The sequence below is a fragment of the Rhipicephalus sanguineus genome, chromosome 2 (genome assembly GCF_013339695.2).
Source record: "Rhipicephalus sanguineus isolate Rsan-2018 chromosome 2, BIME_Rsan_1.4, whole genome shotgun sequence".
Lineage (NCBI taxonomy): Eukaryota > Metazoa > Arthropoda > Arachnida > Ixodida > Ixodidae > Rhipicephalus > Rhipicephalus sanguineus.
This window is the reverse complement of record NC_051177.1, coordinates 49,831,833-49,852,140: the sequence shown is the minus strand read 5'-3', so window position 1 is coordinate 49,852,140 and position 20,308 is coordinate 49,831,833. Positions and strand designations below refer to the sequence as shown.

Below are 20,308 nucleotides of genomic sequence, written 5' to 3'. Positions count from 1 at the left end.
GTATATACTGTCTTCTGCTATACGTCACTGTTCAGCCAACGAGCCCACTCTAGCAGCGTTGCATAGGATGTCTCAAGTCATCTTTTAGAAAGAGCGTTTCTAGGATTGTGTCGAAGGATTGTTTAGGTTTTTCGGCGGGTGCCATTTCATATTCATTTTTGTTCTGTTAGCACTGTCCACGATTGTGCCAAAGTTGCACTTGACGTACGCTAGCGCCTGTAATGAAATGGTCATTTGGTATTACGTTGTGCTTGCATTTTCTTTTTCTCTCATAAGCTTTTGTCGTTCACGCCACATTATTATGAGTGTGGCATGCCGCAGGAATGATATATCCGTTTCATTAATGAGATCACCGTCTACTCGCTGACTTCTTAAAAACGTGCACTTCCGGTCGTTAAATGAGCACATATTAGCGCGACAGTCTTTGTTTGTTTCTTTCTTTCTTTGTTCGATTCACGCTTCCGGTCATGTATTGTGCTTAACGTTTGCAAATGAATTGTCTTGTTGCACCTCAGCGGTGGCGTATACACTTTATGACCCCTGTGAAACAGTCGCCCGTATTTAGGAGCATGTTCCTAATAACAGCAGGGCGTCGCTGTTTCCGCTTGCCTGCTGTCACGTGGCATCTCGTATACATCGATCACTTTTCGTTCTTTTTCTTTTAATTATTCTAATCCGACATCATCAAAAGTCTCAAAACTGGGTCTGCTGCGACAGTCGGCATGTGTGCTTTTCCGTACTGACTTCTTTCTTTTCTTTTTCTTTTTTTTTTCGCCGTCGTGGTCATTGGACTTCGGAAAAACAGCGCTAAGACGGGACATAGAAAGAAGCGACAAGACCACGCGCTGACTAACAACGAGTTTTATTTCACCGTAACGGATTATATGCTCTCGGAAAAACAAGAACAGAAATGATATGAGGAAAGCACTCTTAACGGCGCATGCGCGAAGATTATTCAACGATCAAGATACTCATGCTCTTTCTTGAGAAGGTATAAGCCATGCTTACAGATGCGTCATTGCGCGTGTGAATCACGTGGGCCTCAAAAATCTCTCTGGTGCATTTTGGTTCTTGTACAGCGGTGAGCACTCTTAGGGTGAACACGCGAGCGCGTGGCCGACGGCACTATCAGCGCCGCGTAACAGCCATCGTTGGAAACATTGCACATGCGCAGCATGTGCTTTGAGATACACTCTTTCCACCACGCGCACTGCGTCATAGATATGCTTGTTGGGGATACGCTTGTGTGCGCGCGGTGGAAAGAGTATTTCGTAGAACGCATGATGCGCATGCGCAATATTTCCGCCGATGACCGTTACGCGGCGCCGACAGTGCCGTCGGCCACGCGCTCGCGTGTTCACCCTAAGAGTGCTCACCACTGTACATTTTTTATACTTTTGTTTGGTCACAGCGTGGCGTGCGACCACAATTTGCGCAATGTAGAGCGAGATTATACTGCCCGTCCCATGCTTCATGGTGCATGCATGTTCTCGCAGTCGTTCATTTAGGCAACGCTCCGAGTTTGCCCAGTGTATGACTTCCCACAAGATAGTGGTACGTCATACACTACTCCCGATCGACATTCAACGAACCGTCGCGCGTGCTTTTTGGAGCAAGATTTTGCAGCAGCTTCTTGCACGTTCACTTTGCCGCGCAATACACTCGGTTTGTTGGGTGCGCTGAAAACGACCGATACTCTGACTGCAACCTTTTTTAGTCGATGGGATACGCCATGAATGTATGGGATGACTGCCAAATTCTTCCGTTGAATGGCATCGCGTTTGTTCGAAGGTTTTCGCGTACGAATTTCTTTCAGAAGGGCTTCACACAGACCGAACAGCAGTTATGCGGGAAATCCCGCCTTGGTCAATCTATCAACCTGCGTTCTATGTCCCGTCTCAGCGCTGTTTTTCCGAAGTTCGGTATGTACCAACAGGCCTGCATTAATACTCTATATCAGTGGTCATTTTCGAGTTGTGATTGCCAAGTTCACCCTCGTCATATGAAGAAGAAAAACAAAAACTTTATTGACAGCTGTCGGCGGGAACAAGTTGCACCACGCACTTCATACAGTCTAGTTGACGTGAGAATAAAAAAGAGAGAGGGCTAATCAAACAGCTAGACGATAGGCGACGGCCCCTTCGAATAGCCGGCTTCAAGGTGTAGCCTGACCTTCCCGTATCGCCGTTACGTAGTAAATGGTGAGCTGATGAACAAACAAACAAGTAATCAAGAAATATGTTATTTTACGTGGTATGACTATGTGAAATCGCGATATGATTCTGAGGCACGCCGTAGTGAGGATCTTTCGATTAATTTCGGCCACCTTGGTTTCTTTAACGTGCACCTACGGATCCAATTTTTCTTCGAAAAGGAAGGATAGCGCAAAAAGAAAAACAGCCTACAAAGGAAAGAGACAACGACACTAGCGCAATCCTCGCGCAATGCACCAACTATAGCACTTACGTGTGCTATACTGTAGATCAAAGTACACGGGCGTTTTTTTCATTTTTTTTTTTTTGCATTTCGCCCGGAAAGAGGTCCGGCTGCCGAACCCACGCCCTCGAGCTTATATAGTCACCAAAACGCCATGTTGTCATCGAAAGGTGTCATAGCGCTAGCAGACACGGAGAAGAACGACATATAGGGCCGATCGCTAACCTTCAACTCCAAATCCAACCAACCAGCTTAAAAAGCCCACCACAGCGAGCCAAACGAACAATTTGAACAAACGAGCGAACAACCGAACAAATCAGGGGCGTAGCCAAGGGGGAGGGGGGTTCAAACCCCCCCCAAACAATTTGGGAACAAACGAGAACAACCGAACAACCACAAGAAAGTTGAAAACAGAACCCAAAAGTGAGAGGCAAATCCACACAGGGGAGACGGGGCAAACAAGTGGCGTAGTAGAAATGGCACCACCACCACCACCTGTTCCGCGTACTGTGTATGTGTATATGGCACACATTTGGCTCGCCCGTGTACTGCGAGCCCACATTCGTCCCCTAGTCCCTTTCCGGCTCTCCTTGTCTCCGATTAGCTTCTCGCGGGGGCTGCTGCCTCGTAAGGGGCCGCCGCAGCTCTTCGGTGGCGGCGTCGTCCATTTATCAGTGGGCGTTCCGGCCGAGATCGTTTTGACCCGTCCGACCGTGGCCAGGCGCACACTGCAGAGTGCAAACGTGTTCCTCCGGAGGGGAGACCTTCGCGCATGGAAAGCCCTAAGGGGCCGAGTGTGGCCCCCCTCCTCTCTCCTCTCGAATGCACTCGGAGTGGCACTGCATTTCCAGTATACGACTGCGCCTGTGCTCTTGACTATAGTGTATAGCTTTCAAGTAACAGCGGTGTTTAGATTTCAAAAAACAGCGTAGCGGCACCGACATGGAAGAAATTTAATAAATTCCGACGATTGTCGAAACAGTGTTTACCTTAGCCAAGAGCTGTCTTGGGGCCCCTGCGACCGGGGGCATCATGCTGCAGCCATGAACGCGGCCACATACATAAACTGAAAAGTTGGTTATATTAAAAACGAGGCAAACAAAGAAATATAGCGAAAATAGAGGTCTTTGTACGTTCTTTTTTTTTTCAGGGGCTATTTTAGAGTGATTGACGTGTGCGTGGTTGCGTATTGCATGAAGCTCGCTCCACTTTCGACGCGACCTTAATCTATATACTTGACGTGCTTTGAGGAATACAATTGTATAATTGCACTCGTCAACACAACGTGCGAAATGGGACTGTAAGTATAACTGGATGTGCGATGAGAACCGAACGGCAAGCGCCCAGAGAAAAGAATAATCTCAGTTAATTGCCGGTTCGCGAGAACTCGCAGGCCGAGCCTTGGAATGCAACAACGAGCGACAGCGTCATACCGTACACCCGGAGACATCGCCGGAGGCGTGCCGATTGCACAGGTCTCCCTTTATACCTCTGGGCGGAACGGGGCACTTATAACGAGCGTTGGGTGTTGGCCAAGCCGTGTAGTATCGAATACGCCGCGCGCGCGCGCGGCTCGGTGCACCGGATGTAATTGCGAATAGTGGCGTGGCGGCTGCCTTACTTACGACTGTCGACCAGATACATAACGTGTACGTATGCCCGCGTTAGGGGCCGTAAATCTGCTGTGACCGCGGTATTTTCCTCCGCGAACGTGCGCGTATACGATATGCTCGCGAAGAAAGCAAGACCCCACAGGGAGAGATGCCAGCCCGCAGAAGACGATCTGCATGATGCGCACTGCACACTCAACCACCCATGAAACATACGCTGCCATTTGCACGCCTCTTGATATGTGCGCATATATACGCCATATATGCGTGCATGTGTGCGTGCGTTGGTGCGTACACGAAACTTATAGGCCTCTTAAGTATACGCACAATCTATAGCGCAGTGTGATGCAAAGCGGACGCGCTCCGCAGTGTTCGTTGTTGCCTGCGCATGAGCGTTGATGACGTCGATATGTGAACCAGTGCAACCAGTGGCAAGCAGTGGCTGCAGCTCACAACTTCCGGTCGTTCCTCCCGCCTATACTCATGCTTCAAAAGAGATGGGTGCACATACATGCCGCTTGCGAGTCCTCAACTCTATCGCGTGCATGGGCTTGCACGTATATCAGCTGCCTTGTTTTACTGCCTCAGCACCATAATGGCAGCCAACATGTAGTTTAGTGGAGGCGTTCGTTAGGCCTGATTTATGCGTCTCGTGCACCAAGCCTGCCAGGTATTGTATGGAATCAGCTCCGTTTCGCCGTTTTGATTTCTGCTTGTTGCTACTGAGGCCCAAGCAGCGGCGGAAAATCAGGATCGTCATTTAGTGACGACGCATACAGATGGAGCGTGATAACCGTCTTGCTGTGTACTGACATGACTGTTGTTTTGTTTCTTCCTGCATCAGAAGAAGCCAGTTAAAACCAAGGTGTGCTGGTTTTTGTGATGGTTAACATCCTCGCTTCGACGCTAAAAAATCAATTTACTGTACAAGACAGCGAGTTTAAAGTGCACATATATACAATAATAGAAGCTGTATATAGTTTGAAACTATGTACTAATCATGACCCTCTTGTGCGTACCGAAAATATTTGGCATGGGGAGTTTGACAGTGATTGCTTTCGAAGTTTGTTTAATGTTGCTCTCGTGACGCCGCACTTGCTTGGATGCAAGAAATCGTCATAAAAGAAACCTTCATATGCACCTATGAAATAATCAATCTTTAATAAAGAACAAGCGTGTTAACCATATATGATAAACAAGCACCATTACGAGTGTAAATATTTTAAGAGTGCAGATACACTTTGTGCGGATGGCTGGGTGTCGTCTATGTTTTGTATACTTAAACGAATCCTTGTGCAAAAGAACCTCATGGTCGCGTCGCTGCATAAGAATGTTTTAGAGCGGGCTCGCCACAGGACAATAATGTTTGTCGCTATATTATTCTGCGTTATCTGCGTTAGCGAATGTTATTCGCCACCAACATTTGTTTACCACGCTGAAGGTTATGTTGGCTCTGATGTAAGTGACAGAGTCCAAATTACGCCGCTATGAGACAAACTGTAGACAGTGAAAACGAAAGTGCATGCATTGTATACACACTCAGCAATAAATTGTCCCGTTTCAATCCGTAAGTACAGTACGCATAGTTACTAAGTACGGGCGAAGCGCTTAATGGAAAATAAGTACGGGTGAAGCGCTTAACGGAAAACGTCATCAATTCGGTGTCTATATACTCCAAAATGTGCTGGAAGAAAAGCGGTTGTTCGACGACAACTTATGCGCACCAGCCAGCAAACGTGTCTCCATCGAGCAGTTGCATCGAAGCACCACGAAAGCGAGCATCGGTCGATGGGTGAAGCGTTCTGGGCGCAGGTTTTCCATTTGGACGCGGCGGCCGAACGTTGAACCGCGGACCCATTTGTCCGATTAGTCCGTTTCCGCCCCCTCGTGACCACTCTGCCGTACTCGTATACTACTGCTGCTGCTGATGTTGCTTATAGCACGGCGCGCGCTCTTTGGCACCGGCGCAAATAACAATTAGACGGAAACGGTTTCGGTGAGAGGTAGTGCGCGCCACCGCGGCTAAAAAAGAACGCGTGCCGCCCTCGCGTCGCTCCTGCAACTCCAGTCCTGCGAACAACTCACGCGCTCGCGTGCGCGACCGTTGATTCGGACCGCAGATACAGGAACCCCGGTTCGTGACTGGGGTTTATCTCTGCACGGCTTGAGAACGTGAGCTATGCGCGCTTCCTGGCGATGGCATCGCAAATGAACTCGCTGCACGGATTAATTTCTGTTAAAGGTCGCTCACAAACCTTTATCTGCGTCAGCGGCGACATTGGTGGAGGTTAACCACGTTGTTAACTGCAGTTAACCTGTTGATAACAGGTGAGCCAGGGATCAGTTTAGGCCGCATTACACACGAAATGTTTATGAGTTTATTATTGTTCCCTCAAACGTTGGCATTTGCGTCAACAGCTTTTCACCTGCGTTGTAATTTAGACACAATATCTTGGTGGAACCATTCATAACCGCTTATCTTAGAAAATGATTACGTCTACACTGTTAAACCGAACCCGGACAAAATGCTAGCTACAGCCAGGAAATTGGACGAAGAAAGGTCTGGTTTCCTGGCTACATCCACCACTCTACGCGGGACTTGATTAGATGGCATTAGTTGATCAGGCAGTGGCTGCCTCTTTTGGAGGCACAGGAAACAAAATGATTTCATGTAAAGTTGTAATACTTGCAAGAGTTATAAATAATAAATAAATAAATAAATAAATAAATAAATAAATAAATAAATAAATAAATAAATAAATAAATAAATAAATAAATAAATAAATAAATAAATGTGAACGTATGTTATAACTCACACTTAAGCTGTCGGGCAGGTCGACCGACCGCTGTAACAAATATGAACTTTGTATACTTTTGCTTAACGTTCGTACATTTCTATGTATACAATCGCTTCGATAAGCCAGTTCGAAAGAAGATATCTCAACTGAACACCAATGTCCACAAGTCGGGTGCGTCTGTGGTACAGTTGGCATCAAAAGGCCAGAAATCTAAGCTCAGTTCAACCTGCGGAAGCAGCGGGAATATTCAGTTTTTTTCTTGTGTCTCGTAGTCTCTAAACTTCTAACCCTGACAGTACATGGACAACGTAACGAGACGTACACCTTCAGAGAGAGCTATCAGATGCGCTGCCACACGCGTCTCGCAGGATATAAATGGTCCCGATCCGGACATGTTTGTTTTGACCGAATAAAGCAAAACAACAACGAGCTGCCCCCGTGCGTGATCCGGTTTTTTTTTTTGGCTCGCATCTCACGTCTCTCCATTCTTGCATGCTCTGCTTTCCGCGGAAGATGTATTGTTTCGGATGCGTTTTCGCGATAACTGCAGTCATGCTCGTGTTGACGCTTAGCGCGCAAAAGCGCGCGCACGTACTGTACACCCGCGTGGCAGGCCTCGGTGATTACACTAGCTATACAGCCGCGCTTTTAACAATGCGCGCCGCGTTGCTGAGGCGACGCGCCGAAGCGCTGTTGAGCGCGGTAGCGTGCTTTTCCCACACGCCGCCGACGCCCTTATTCGGCCCGTTCCAGTGGCTACCTTCGAAATGGTGCAAAAAAGCAATACCGCTACCCTTCCGGAACTAGAGTGTAGACGTATATATAGCATGGCATCGTTCGAGCCACGTGGACGTGATTTCGATGGTCCGCTGATAAGCGTGACAGTGCGCTGCCGTATCCGGATTCACTTAACCTCGTTTTGTGCTGCGAGAATCACAAATGCTTCTGCAAGCAAAGGAAAGAACAAGAGAAAGAACAAAATTGTTGACAGTAGCACACGTGATGATGGAGTATGTTTTACTTGGTGAGTTTCTACCTCCTTTTTATTGATTCAATTCTTTACTGCTAGCGTTTACGCTTACTTCTAACTTGCGTTGGTTTAATGAAGACACAGACAGGAATGCAGATATAAGTGTTGATTGAGGTGGTACGGTTTTTTAAGCACCTATCTCTATTATAGTCGTGTGCTGTGTAAAGAATGTTCGCGTCGCTAGCGAAACTGGCCTGCTGCTTAAACACTTCCGTGTAATGTAAGTGCCGTGCGAAAGTGGTTATGACTGCAGGTAAAAAAGCGACACACACACACACACACACACACACACACACACACACACACACACACACACACACACACACACACACAGACGTGCGCGCACGCACGAACAAAAATAAACGAACTAAAAAATCCGAACATGGCAGCAGAACATGCGCATGGCGCCTGTGTGGCACAGTTCCGAGCGTTTCCCCCTGACCGTTCCTTCGAGTCCGAGGGTTTCTAAATGCTCTCATCCCTGACGAAACCCATTTTTCACTCGCTGTCATAGCTCCTCCCAAAACAGCGCCTTCCTTGAAATGTAAACTCAACTTCTAAGTGAAACTTGATATCGTCTCTGGAAATGAAATGGGATGCGAAGTTCTGGAAGTGGTCGAAGCGAAACTGTGGTCGGAGGGCACGTACGGAGAAAGTGCAGGTGCATAAATATGCTTCGTACGTACGTGTCTGTCGCACTCGAAGAATGCTGTCGAGCTTTTATTTTTTTCGAGAGTCCTAGAGAGGGTGCTACATATTGTGCAACCGCGACACACTCCCAGCTGCCGCCGGAGAAAGAGGCCGGCTGGTAACGCGCGAGTTGTTTCAGCATGAATTTATGGAGAGAGAGAGATGTCAGCTCATTCTCGGGAAGCAGCTCCCCGCTAAGACTGCGCTACGGCATAAGGAAAAATACGCAGAAACAAACGGACATTTTTTCTCATTTCACTTTACGTATGTGTCATGATCTATCTTCGGGCAGGAGGCGTGCCTGTTAGCGTGCGCGTGTGTGTGTGTGTGTGTGTGTGTGTGTGTGTGTGTGTGTGTGTGTGTGTGTGTGTGTGTGTGTGTGTGTGTGTGTGTGTGTGTGTGTGTCGATTTTGCATTGACGGGTACTTTGTCTATAGAAATTACGTTGACTCTACATAGGTTAACTCCGTTCACAAAGTTTTTCTTTTGCGTTTATTTGTGATAGATGGATATAATTTTTAGAAATTGTGCTGATAGAAGTTGACATATTTTGTGAGGCTGTACGTTTCGGGCTGTGTACTGGCATCTACTTTGTAATAAAACTTCTAAAGTCTTTCTGTAGGCTTACGAGATAAATATTTGTTCGAATGTGTCGCTACTTGGTACTGCATTCCAAATACCGGAAAATAACATTCATCAGTGCATATCACCTGTTGGTTTTCGTAAAAAAAAAAAGTTGGCATTGTTTGGCTGAGCTGGCGAGTGGGATATCGGTAAATGCATTTATAAAGAACATTCGCGGCTGTCAGCCTAAATTATCGATTTGACATTATTTAATTTTCCTCCGCAATATTCATGCCTCTAACGTAAATCTTCCTGTAGCAATTCCGCCAACCACGTCTCGAACACGCTTCCTGCAGTTTCCGGCCGATCCACAACGTTCCCTACTGATAACATCAGCCGTTTTATGGTTTGAGTTCCTTGTGAACCGTCTTTTTCTTTAAAAAAATGTTTCGCGAAGCGGAACGCATATTCGTACGCTTCAACCTTAGTGTACCGTTTCTACATAGGAGCCTAACTTACTGCCGTCGATTCGCCTTTCCAATGATGCGACTACTGCATTGATTCATCTGACTCACTTTCGTAATATTGTTTATAATTTTACGGAAACCGCGAGCTCTGCAAGGAAGAGAAATACAACAATACAGACGGTGCATCCTACGCATATAGAACGTCGAGTAGTATGGTTCTCTGGGCAGGCTATTGCCATCTTGGAAGAGAAAAGGCAGCCCATCAAAGACCACGCATGTCTCTCCTTTTCTTCAGACATACTGCGAGAGGGTTGAGGCGTGCCGGCGCTATTATTTCCGAAGAAACGCGCAGAGTTCAGCGTTGTATACAAGCCGCGTGGAACCGCCCGTTCTTCTCGCACTCGCCATACGCAGACACATATCCGCACATTTAGTGAGGAGCGCACATCATCATCAGAGAACCCTCTCACTCTCTCGGGCCTGGAGCACGAGCGGCTGGTCGTGGTAACCCCTCCCCCCCCCCCTCTTACGGGAGACATAAAACACGGAGCGAGCATTGTACTGCACGCGCGTGCGCTCGCGGTTGGCGCCAGGACTGCGGCCGCCCGCGTATGCAACCCCTTCTCTGGCCGGGAGAGATGTTTATGTCTGACGTCGCGGGAATATATGTTCGCCATGTGAAACGAGACCGCCCTCGCGTCTGCTGCTGCCTCTGCATCAACGTCGAGATGGCGAAGCCGCGAGCGGGACGTTTTTCTCTGCCTTTATTCCTTCGTGCACGCAGCCGCTTGCTGAGCGTCATGCTGTTAGAGAAACGTGCCAGACAGTGCTCGCGCATGGCGCGTTCTTTGAGGGGCAGGCTGCCTCTTGGCTTGGAACGAATGCGAGTAATTGAAGAACAGCTATAAAGATGGTAAGGGAGGTGCGCCTGTTTTGCTTGAGAACTTAGGCAACGAGGAAGGGAACGGCTTTTCCGCGGAAACAAAAGGCTGAGCATGTGGTTTCGCCGTCCGTATTTGAAACGACCCGCGTTTGTGAATAGCACTCGCGAGAGATATCAGACTACGAGAAGGATTGAATGCTTGAAACGCTTCAACAAAGAAAACGGCATCATTGAATTTCCATGTTCAGAGGTTTGAGACCGGCCGTAACGGTGGCGGCGAGTAGCGACTCCTTCAAAATGTGGCATATGGAAATGACGTGATATCGAAAGATTGCGTTGACGCGCTCAGTGTCACTAGCATGCATGCGAGGCATAGATAGTTCGAAAGTTTGCGATATAATCTATTACTTCTCAGACGTCACGAAAGAGACTCATCAGGCTAACAAGACCAACGAAGACGACGACGATGGTGACATCAACAACTTTCCTTTCGCATCTGTACACCATGCAACGCGGCCGGCACACGAGAACCCCTAGCCTTTTTTTTGTCGTCGCATACTTAACGGATAACATCTCCAACATTCGACAAGGCAAATCAGCTACAGCATTCACGCTATCTCGCAGAGGTTAGTTGAAAGCTACGCCGCGCGGCAGCATCCACATGCCCAGTCTAGCATGCTTGGAAACCGGCGATTCAAAACTACGAGTTCCTTCATGTTTTGATTTACTGTCAAATTAAAAAGTCACCCTTGCGGAAACGAAGTACGGATCCACGAGGGAGCGCTAAATCAGCGTCCGCGATCATTTACCTAAATATATACAAAAAAAAAGGAAAACTCCACAGTGCTTTGTTCGCATGAGCGAAACCTTTGAATACGCAAGCATCCCTTGCACAGATCACTCTGAGTTAAGTGTACGAGCGCCAGGCTCTTCCCACCCGTCGCTTTCCCCCCTTAATTTCGGCAGGGCGCTCACACGTCACAGCCGGTCTTAACTAGCAAGAAAACAACCCGACAATCGCGCGAGCGACCAAGCTGCCTGGAACTTTACGGAGAGGAGACGCACATACTATATACACACACACACTAAAAGCGGGATGCGTGCGTATCGCGCATTCATTGATGCGGAGCAACTTAGATGCACGCGCATGAATGCGCAATCTTGTGACGCCCGCGTCATCCTCCCGTGCCTCGGACTCCGCGTGGCGCAGCGCTGAGCGCCGTCGCTTCGAAGGCTCGCGCTCTTCTTGGCGCGCCGAGGAGCCTCCATCAGCGCGTCGGTAATGAGTGAGAGAGAAAAATAGCGTGGAGATAACGCGGCCTCAGTGAATGCCCGGCCCGTCCACTGGGCAGCGTGGAAATTTCGCCTTCCATAGCGAACACTTCTGCAACTTGTGACAGGAATTGCGGCGAATAAAGCTGCGGCGCATGCACTTGTTTACAAACTTGTAGCTAATAGTGTTGACTGGAGAACTCGCTATTTTGAAGACAATGCCTTTCTTTGCCTCTTCCACATTTTGTAACAAGGTGCACTGTTCGAATTATGACGAAAAATGGGCGCGGATCTCAAAGGCAGGGCATTCTATAAGAGCAGCTCACTTAGTCACGTGACCTCAACTACCGTGCTGACTTGCATTCTACCAGCACTCGTTAGCACTGGCTAATCTTGAGTAATCTGGCTTTTTTTTGTTCGGGCCTTCCTCCATTCTTACGGAAATAAACTGAAATTTGAATTTGAAATTATCGACTAATATCGGCTGGTGTTGGCTGGTTTTGACTAATGTTAGCTAGAGATGGATAAATGATAGTTAAATTGACTATCCACTGTTATAACTTCAATCTCGTCAATCTCGATCCTTTGTTTGAGCTGTATGCCAGTTTCTATTCTTAGGAATGCGTGCCCTGAGGCGTAATTATATTTACTTAAATAGAAGCCACTATAAATAATAGACATTAAGACTTAGCTATCTTATTCAACCGGCCAACACCTATAAAAGTGCCTTTCGTGCAGCTTGGCAGCTCTTGGTATCCATTCTAGAGCAATCGCATTCATGTGTCCCTCAACAACGCCCATAGGCTCCGGAAGGCTTATATACGTAAAAGTTGATAAACCATACTTCTTCCAATGCTTTTGCACGCTGCTCACATTGAATTCGTCTCCACTGACAAGTCATCGAACCTGCGCCCTTGTGTTCAGCATCAGGGTGCCTTTCGTACAATGAAGCGCCACGGTACAGCTCAGACGCATGTCAAGAAGAGAATATGCGTCTGTATGGCTTACTCGATTCCTGGCATGTTTATAAATGTTACGAGTGAACAAAATCGAGTCAGCATGGAAATAAGGACCGTGAAGAAAGGGATATCACGAGCCCGAAACCCATCTGCAACTGTTCGCGCCGCGGCGCGCGCCTTATCTCGACCACTAGTCGTGAAGCGTCCCTCGAATGATGATTAATGAGCAAGGCTATCTCTTTCCGCATCGTCCCCCTCCGTTCTGGCATTCCTCTTCCGACTGCGAAACTTTCTAGAATATCGGCCGCGAATTCGAGAAAAGCAAACCGCGACGATGACGAAGCCATTAATATTTCTCTCTCTTTTTGAGTGGTTGGCGGTGCGTGAGTCTTATCGGCCCCTCATGGTTTTCATTCAAAACCACTTCTCTTGAGCTTTCAGGGGCCGTAATTTACAGCTGTCTTTGTCATCCCCTCCTCCTGACCGAAGGTGCTCTTTCGAAGGGCAAGTTCTCGGCTATCGTGAAAGAATGCAAGGGGGAAAGCGGGGGGCGGGAGAGGGGGGGGGGGCGGAGGTGACATTTATGTAGACTTAGAACGTGACGTCCGTCCGTGTGTGTCATGTGACTGTTGGCGTACGTTTGACGTTCGCACACGTGACGTGCGTCATATGGCGACGTATGTGTGTACAATGTCCATAAATCATTAGGTAACTACAGTGAGAATTGATCGTAAAATGTTCAGAAAATTTGATTTGCGATTTTGCTAGAAACAACACTGCAAAGGAACTGTTATGTCAGCTTAAAGGGGAAGCTGTTATCACGTTCCCTTCATAAAAGGCATGTGTGTTAGCTCTGCGAGCAGCTATTAACGGCCCTTGAATATTGCGCGAGATTCTTTCCAGAGCCGAATGATTGTGCCTTTAAGAAAGCATTTATGACTCCCGCCACTGCTCTGTGGCGATTTTCCGACGGCAAATTTAAACAGATCGTTACTTTTTCGATCCTTAAAATATCGTATTTTGATCATACGGCTCGCCGCTGTCGTAACAATACAATGAACGCAAGCGTCTCAATGGAGGGTTTGTCGCGTGCTGAGAGCCGTACAGGAAGGGCCTTGCGCAAATCCCACAAAGCGCGCGGATGCCCCACCACATCCGCAAGGAGTGTGTAGCTGATTTGAAGGTCCGGTATACTGCAAAGGACGCTCTAAGTACACGTTGTCTCGAGTGCGAAGTCAACGACACAAAGATCTGGTGGCGGTGCCCGCAGCACATACACTGTCCCTCTCTGAAGAAGAACTGGCTGCGAGGCTTCGAAGCTCGATGGCGTGGCACGCAGTCAGGCCTAGGAGCGGGCGCATTGCTCGCTGCGCTCGCCTACAATCGGCATGGGAGTGGCAGACGGTCTGGTCAGCGTACCTCCGGTGTGCTTCTGTTATACCGCAGCTGCGGGTGAAACGAGCGCGGCCGATCCCACGAGTGTGGACTGGAATACTGACACGACTGCCTGCGTCTTTGGTGGGCGGTGCTGAGGTACTTTGAGATGAACGAAGCTGGCCGCTCTTTCGCGCAGTCACTATACCCCCCCTAAGCATTTCGAAGATATGAATGGTGAGAATGGGTGTAGCAGTGATATGTACCCGCGTCGTCTTCAGGTGGCCTCGTATCTCGATGCGCCTTCCTTCTGCGGTTTGCCAATCTCTGTATCGGGTACAGCTTTTTCGGAGCGCCTGTTCGAAGTATAGCACGTTTATTTTGCACCGATTTGCACCGATTATGTATTTTGTGCGATAAAGAGTCAAATAATAGTTTCGTGCAACCAAAGAAAATTTTTTTAAATGGAACATGCGAGATGCCGAGGCACACGCCACGGTGGTCTATAATGGCTATGGTGCTTGACTGCTCTCCCGATCATCGCGGGATCGAATCCCGGCCGCAGCGGCTGTATTCTCAATGGAGGTGAAAATCCTTGAGGCCCGTGTACTTAGATTTAGGTGAACGTTAAAGAACCCCAGGTGGTCGAAATTTCCGGAGCCCTCCACTACGGCGTCCTTCATAATCATATCGTGGTTTTGGGCCGTTAAACCCCAACAATTATTATTAATTAGATGCCGAAGCACTGAATGGCTCTCACGCATCCTATACGTGGTTTCAGCCAGCTTCGTAGGAGTAGGATTCTCAACGGCTTTCGTTGTACATACACTATACGGCTGCAATACCATGCGATTAGACCAACCGTTACACGAGTTTCTATTAATTATAAATATTTCCATTCAGAGATATACTATATATACGTAGCGGACAAGCTGATATCTTCTAATACGGCGATGAAATTATTTCCTCTCGAAACCAGCTTAACTGTGAGAAGATATACTTATTTGCTCTGTGAGCATTCCCTCCCAGATATTCTAATCATCATTCTGTATAGCCCCTTAATCCTTCCACGCGTATATACGTGTGTGTTTGTATGCTTGCATGCATACACAGACATACAAACTAAAGATGTCGAGTGGTGGGGGGCCAACCATCACAACCATTTCCAGCTCTCCGTACGCCTACGGAGTAGAACCCCTTAATATTATTCCCCCGATGTGTGTGTCAGAGTACAAGTACGTAGCATTTACGCTTTCATCGACAGTTTATTACAATTTGGGACTAAATGCAAATACACACAATGCGTGCATCAAGAAGCTATACTAAATATAAGGCAAACTGTAATAGCATGGAATACAAATTCACGGACCGAAAAAGACAATAAAAGGATGCCTCTGGTGGTGGTGCGCGTAGGTATATGGCGCAGGAAAGCCTCCTTTCTCTTTTTCCTCGTCTCACGCTGTTCTTTTTCTCGCGAAACCGAGAAGAAAGAGACGGATTTTTGAGAACGGAGGAACTCGAAGAGCGCTAATTAGCGGCTTGCGCCTGAGCGGGACCGGATCTGGACGGCACATCCATCAGGGGATTCGCCTCGCGGTCCCAGAAGCGCGCATCTGCGTGCATTCCTCTCTCTTATCCACCTTTTCTATACTTTGGACTTGTAATCTTTCTTTTTTTCCTATCTTTTAGCCTAAATAACACATCTCGAGCTAGGCTGTTGTTCATCATAAGGTAAATAACAGCGCGCACTTTATCCACTGCCGAGATTCTGATTGCTCACCTCAGGCTAGTAGCACGAGCGTGCTGAGCAGGCCTGGTGACAAAATGACTCGAGAAAACATAGAGGCCCAGAAAATCGCGAACATAAATGACAGCTGCTTCAAATACCCCTTCCAGAGCCCTTATAGATAATGAGTTATCTTTTCTATCGGAGGCTGGACGTTCATGGTTCCCTCTCGCGAACTGTCCGGAATCTGTATCTATCAGGCCTTGCTCATTTTGTTACTCCTATTGTTGTATACATACAGTTGATACCTGCGGTATATTTACCACGGTGCATGAAGAATAAAACTCTAGTTGTTAGTGCCTGTGCATCATGTTCCTTCTGTCTGTCTTCGTAAAGTGTGCGCTGTTTCAGCTTGAAAAATGTTACCTTTCATCGCCGCTATTCCGTGCGACATCCTAACTGTGCTGTGCCATGTCAGCTGAGACACATGCAGAACTGCTTGCAATATAACGAGATGCTATGTAGAGTTAGTGCAGCGTTCGGAGAGTGCATGCAGGGCTAACTCTGTGACACGTCTTCCTCTATGTTTTATGACTCGTTAAAGGAAAAGTTGATAAAATTACTGGCTTTAACGTTAACGGGAACAGAAAGCGCTGTACACAAACATTTTTCTATTCAATCCTATATATCTGATTCGGGATCGGTATCAGGAATAGGCAAGTTTGAATTGAACTCGCAATCTTGCCTGTATGCAGCAGCAGGTTGCCGTAAGCAGTTGAGTCACTGCGGCGGGTAGCCAGTTCCACACGGCTTCTGAATCGAATCACACACGACGTTTCCGTTGTGCACTTTTGAAGTCTGCTGTAACGCAATCGTCACCTTGTGTCTGCTGGCCTATTTGTTTGATTGTAGCAACGCATCCGCTCCTGTATATGGTTAAGTTACGTGGCAACAAGTGATGCTGCGAGAGCTGAAACCGTAAACCACGACTGTCGGCACTTCTCGCTCTCGGCTTTATTTCCGCTAATGGGGACGGGGATTATGCTTATGGGCGATCACGCGGTGCGATTTGACACGAGTTGGGCTCATTGCTTGGCGCTGTAAAGTTCCAGTGCTGAACCCGGCGATGCAGTTAGGAGCTGTTATCACTAGCATCTCCCGCACGTTCATCTGCCGCCGAGCAAAGCGTCTGTTTCCGCACACGAGTATTCAACCGAAATGTTAGCGCAATTAGGTGGCAAGAAACTGGATGCGAGAAAGACCTAATGGGAAACCCTCCTCTCCACAGGACCGGCCGCTTCCATGTTATTTCTGGCGGCAAAGAGTTGACCTTGGCAGTGGCGAGCAGTGCTCAACGCACACAGTCTCGCTAAATGCGTGCAGCACCGTGGAGAGCATGCGCAGTGTGTGCTACGTCCGCAAGTCCAGTGCACAGTCCTCTCGTTGCTTCACGATGTCTCACGGTCATGTCTACACTGCACACAACTTTAACGACCCAAAAGTGCAGCCGTAGTCAGCGTCTCCTTATCTTGCGTCCGGAAGCCAAGTTGCTCGCTCCGGTGAGCAGGTTATCGAGCGAGATTACATCTGCGTTGCTGCGATTTCAGCTTCGCATACGCAGCGAAGCACTGTTGCCGCGCATCTGTTTGGCGACTGCTTCCCAAGCACATAGCACCGAGAACGTGAGCAGGACATTTTGTGAGAATCACGTGGTCCACCGCTCGGAAAAGTGGTGCGCTGCGGCTCTATGAATGTTTGGGTGCTATAGAGCTGTTTGCACGAACGTCCTGTCTCCATCTTTCTTGCGCGTAGACATATATGCATCTCAATTTTCTCCGCTTGCAAAACAACCTGGCGCGTAAGTCTCGCTGAAAACACGCGCGTCGGTTTCTTTACTCGCAGCGCATGTATATACGGAAGGATCAGATTATATCATCAGATGCAGGTACCCCATCTTTTTTTACCTTGAGAAGTGAGAAAGGGGGAGAGAGATTGCGAGGGAAAGAGGATATGACAAAAAAAATTGGGGGGACGCTTAAGCTTCGCTTTTAAGAGTTGAACGCGATAGGGATATTCTGCCCCTAGTGCGCACTTCAAACACTACGAGAGCTTAACAGAATGCGCGCACTAAGGTGTGTGCCCTATGTAATGGGTAGCATGCTTTAAACCAGGACCAATTATGCGCGAGAAACTTTTTCGAAGTTGCGATGCACCCACTACGTGGTCTTAAAGGAATACGCGCAGTAATGTGCCTTCTGTAATGGGTGGCTGTCTTTAAACCACAAAGTCGTTATGATAATGACATGGTGTGATGCCCGATGGCAATGCACGCTTGTACCACGCAATATTACTGCCATATTACATCTCGTACAGTGACACCTGTATAAAGGACGCGTATTTTTGGGAAGCATGAAAGTTACTTTCAGTCCAGCTCCAAGCAGAGGCGTGGCTGTGTGGTAGAACACCTGCTTGCCACGCAGACGGCCTGGGTTCGAATCTCACTCGGACCCGGTATTTTTATTATTTATTTTATTTGCAGCTTTTTCGATTTTTCGGTCACGGACAAGATGATGATTTTTCGCTCACAACCAACGGTGCCGACGCCGACGGCGGAATTTCTGCGATACGAGCTCTTTAACGCTATCGCGTTAAAAGAAAACAAAAAACGTAAGCATTGTTCACGGTGCGATAAGGGGGGTTTAGAAGCAGCCGAATGTGCTAATAGCTGCAATCAACGTTTGCGACAAGCTGTTTGCTGGTTGGCGAGAAAATTTTTCTGCAAGATTCGCGGCTGCCTTCACGTAAAGATTAACGTCGGCCGAAAAAAAAAAAATATTTCGTTCGGTGATGTGTGGGAAGCTTCTGTAGTCCGTAAAATGTGCTGCTGTGGTAGTACTCGTTATAATCACATAACGTGTATCAACGAAGAAAGGTGGTTCGGTTGGCGATGTTCTTTCCGAAGGAAATGTTCCCGCTTTCCGCATATCGGTTATCGTCAAAGGAAATGGACCAACGTGTGTTCACATGATAGTGGACGTGCCCATCGGAATACTGCTGAAAATGTAGCAAATATAACGCGAGAGAAGAGATTCGTTGCTCTTGTCATCGTGATAAAGTTACAAAGCAATTCGCTAGAAGTTCTCGTCTTTGTAACTCTTTCATGTGCGATAGCATATCTTTGCCAAACCCCTTCGTAAAAGCTAACGACGTAATGAACCTCACAGTAGCTTATATTGGTTAAATATTGCTAAATCATTGTGGAATAATGCCAACAACTACTCCGAACTATCGGATGCGTACTCTTAATCGGATTCTGGGCAAAGTGCTGGCTATAGCCAGAATAACAAGAACTTTTGATCTAGCTTTCTGTCTAGAGCTGGTATTTTAAGAAGGAGAGAGAGAGAAAACTCTATTTTTAAAAATCAGTCAATCACGTCAGCCATTGCCCGTCGCCCCTCTCCGTTGGCCGGAATCCCTTGAGACACGGCAGCAGCAAGGGCTTGACTGATGATGTCCCGCTGGACGTTGGGGTCTGGGCTGCGGAGCAGGGCCTGCCAGGATTCTAGAGTGGGAACTTACTAAGACTGCAGTATAGCCGTACGCGCACGTTGGCTAAATGGCGCTATTTGTCGGCTAATGCTGGCTAATATCGTCTACTCTTTGTTACAACAGCATAAACATGGCTTCGATTGAATCTCAATCCAATTATTCAGTTGTTCTTGTTCCCCATGCATAGAGTTGGTTCTGCTTTATTTTTTTATCATTATACCCGTCAACGCTCGATCAAGAACCTTCTGTGCGGCTTCAAATCGTCTTGCACGCTACCAAACTTCTGACATAGTACAGCAGCGCCCCTTTTGACGTATGGAGCCTCTTTATCACCGACTGAACAGACGTAACCCATTCTCTCCGCTCCTCATGTCACGACGCAAATATTTTATAGGGCTCGAGGGCGCGTCCGATTGCTGGAAATTGCGGGATAATTTATGTCACGTCTCGCCGATCTCTGGTCGAATGCGTTGCGGATGCCTCTGTTCGTTATAAGACAGCTCTACCATCTGGCGCACCCAGTGCTAAGCGACGTTCTGAACCCCTCGTTCTATCCCTTCTTCTTTCTTGCTCCTTCTCAGCGCGTAAACACATGTCAACAGATGCGCAGATCGCGTATGCGGCGATAAATTGAAGAGAGCCCGTAATCGATGGCCCCACGAGCACCGACTGTTGGGTCGTGATCGCGATAGCTGTATATTGTTTGGGATCATGATTGTGCATGTTTGGGTAAAAGTGAGGGAGAGACCTATTGAAAGTACTTAGCGGTTTCTTTTTCAAGCGAGGCGTGTTACGAGTTACAGATTTCGGTGGCGGCGTTGATGTATGCGAAAATCCCGGTGCCTGCGAGGGTATACCGAAATGCGGTCCTCGAAGGTGCGACATGCGTATTTGTATGCGCAGTTTTCCAATAACTGATGCATGCCCTCTTTCGATCATGCGCTTGTGGG

The 20,308-nt window shown here is 47.8% G+C and overlaps 1 protein-coding gene across 1 annotated transcript in view; it reads left to right on the top strand.

Annotated features, from left to right (window-relative positions):
- The window catches only part of LOC119382911 (dachshund homolog 2), a 254,606-nt gene that overhangs the window by 41,725 nt on the left and 192,573 nt on the right, over window positions 1-20,308 (top strand). The gene's annotated exons all lie outside the window — the stretch shown is intronic.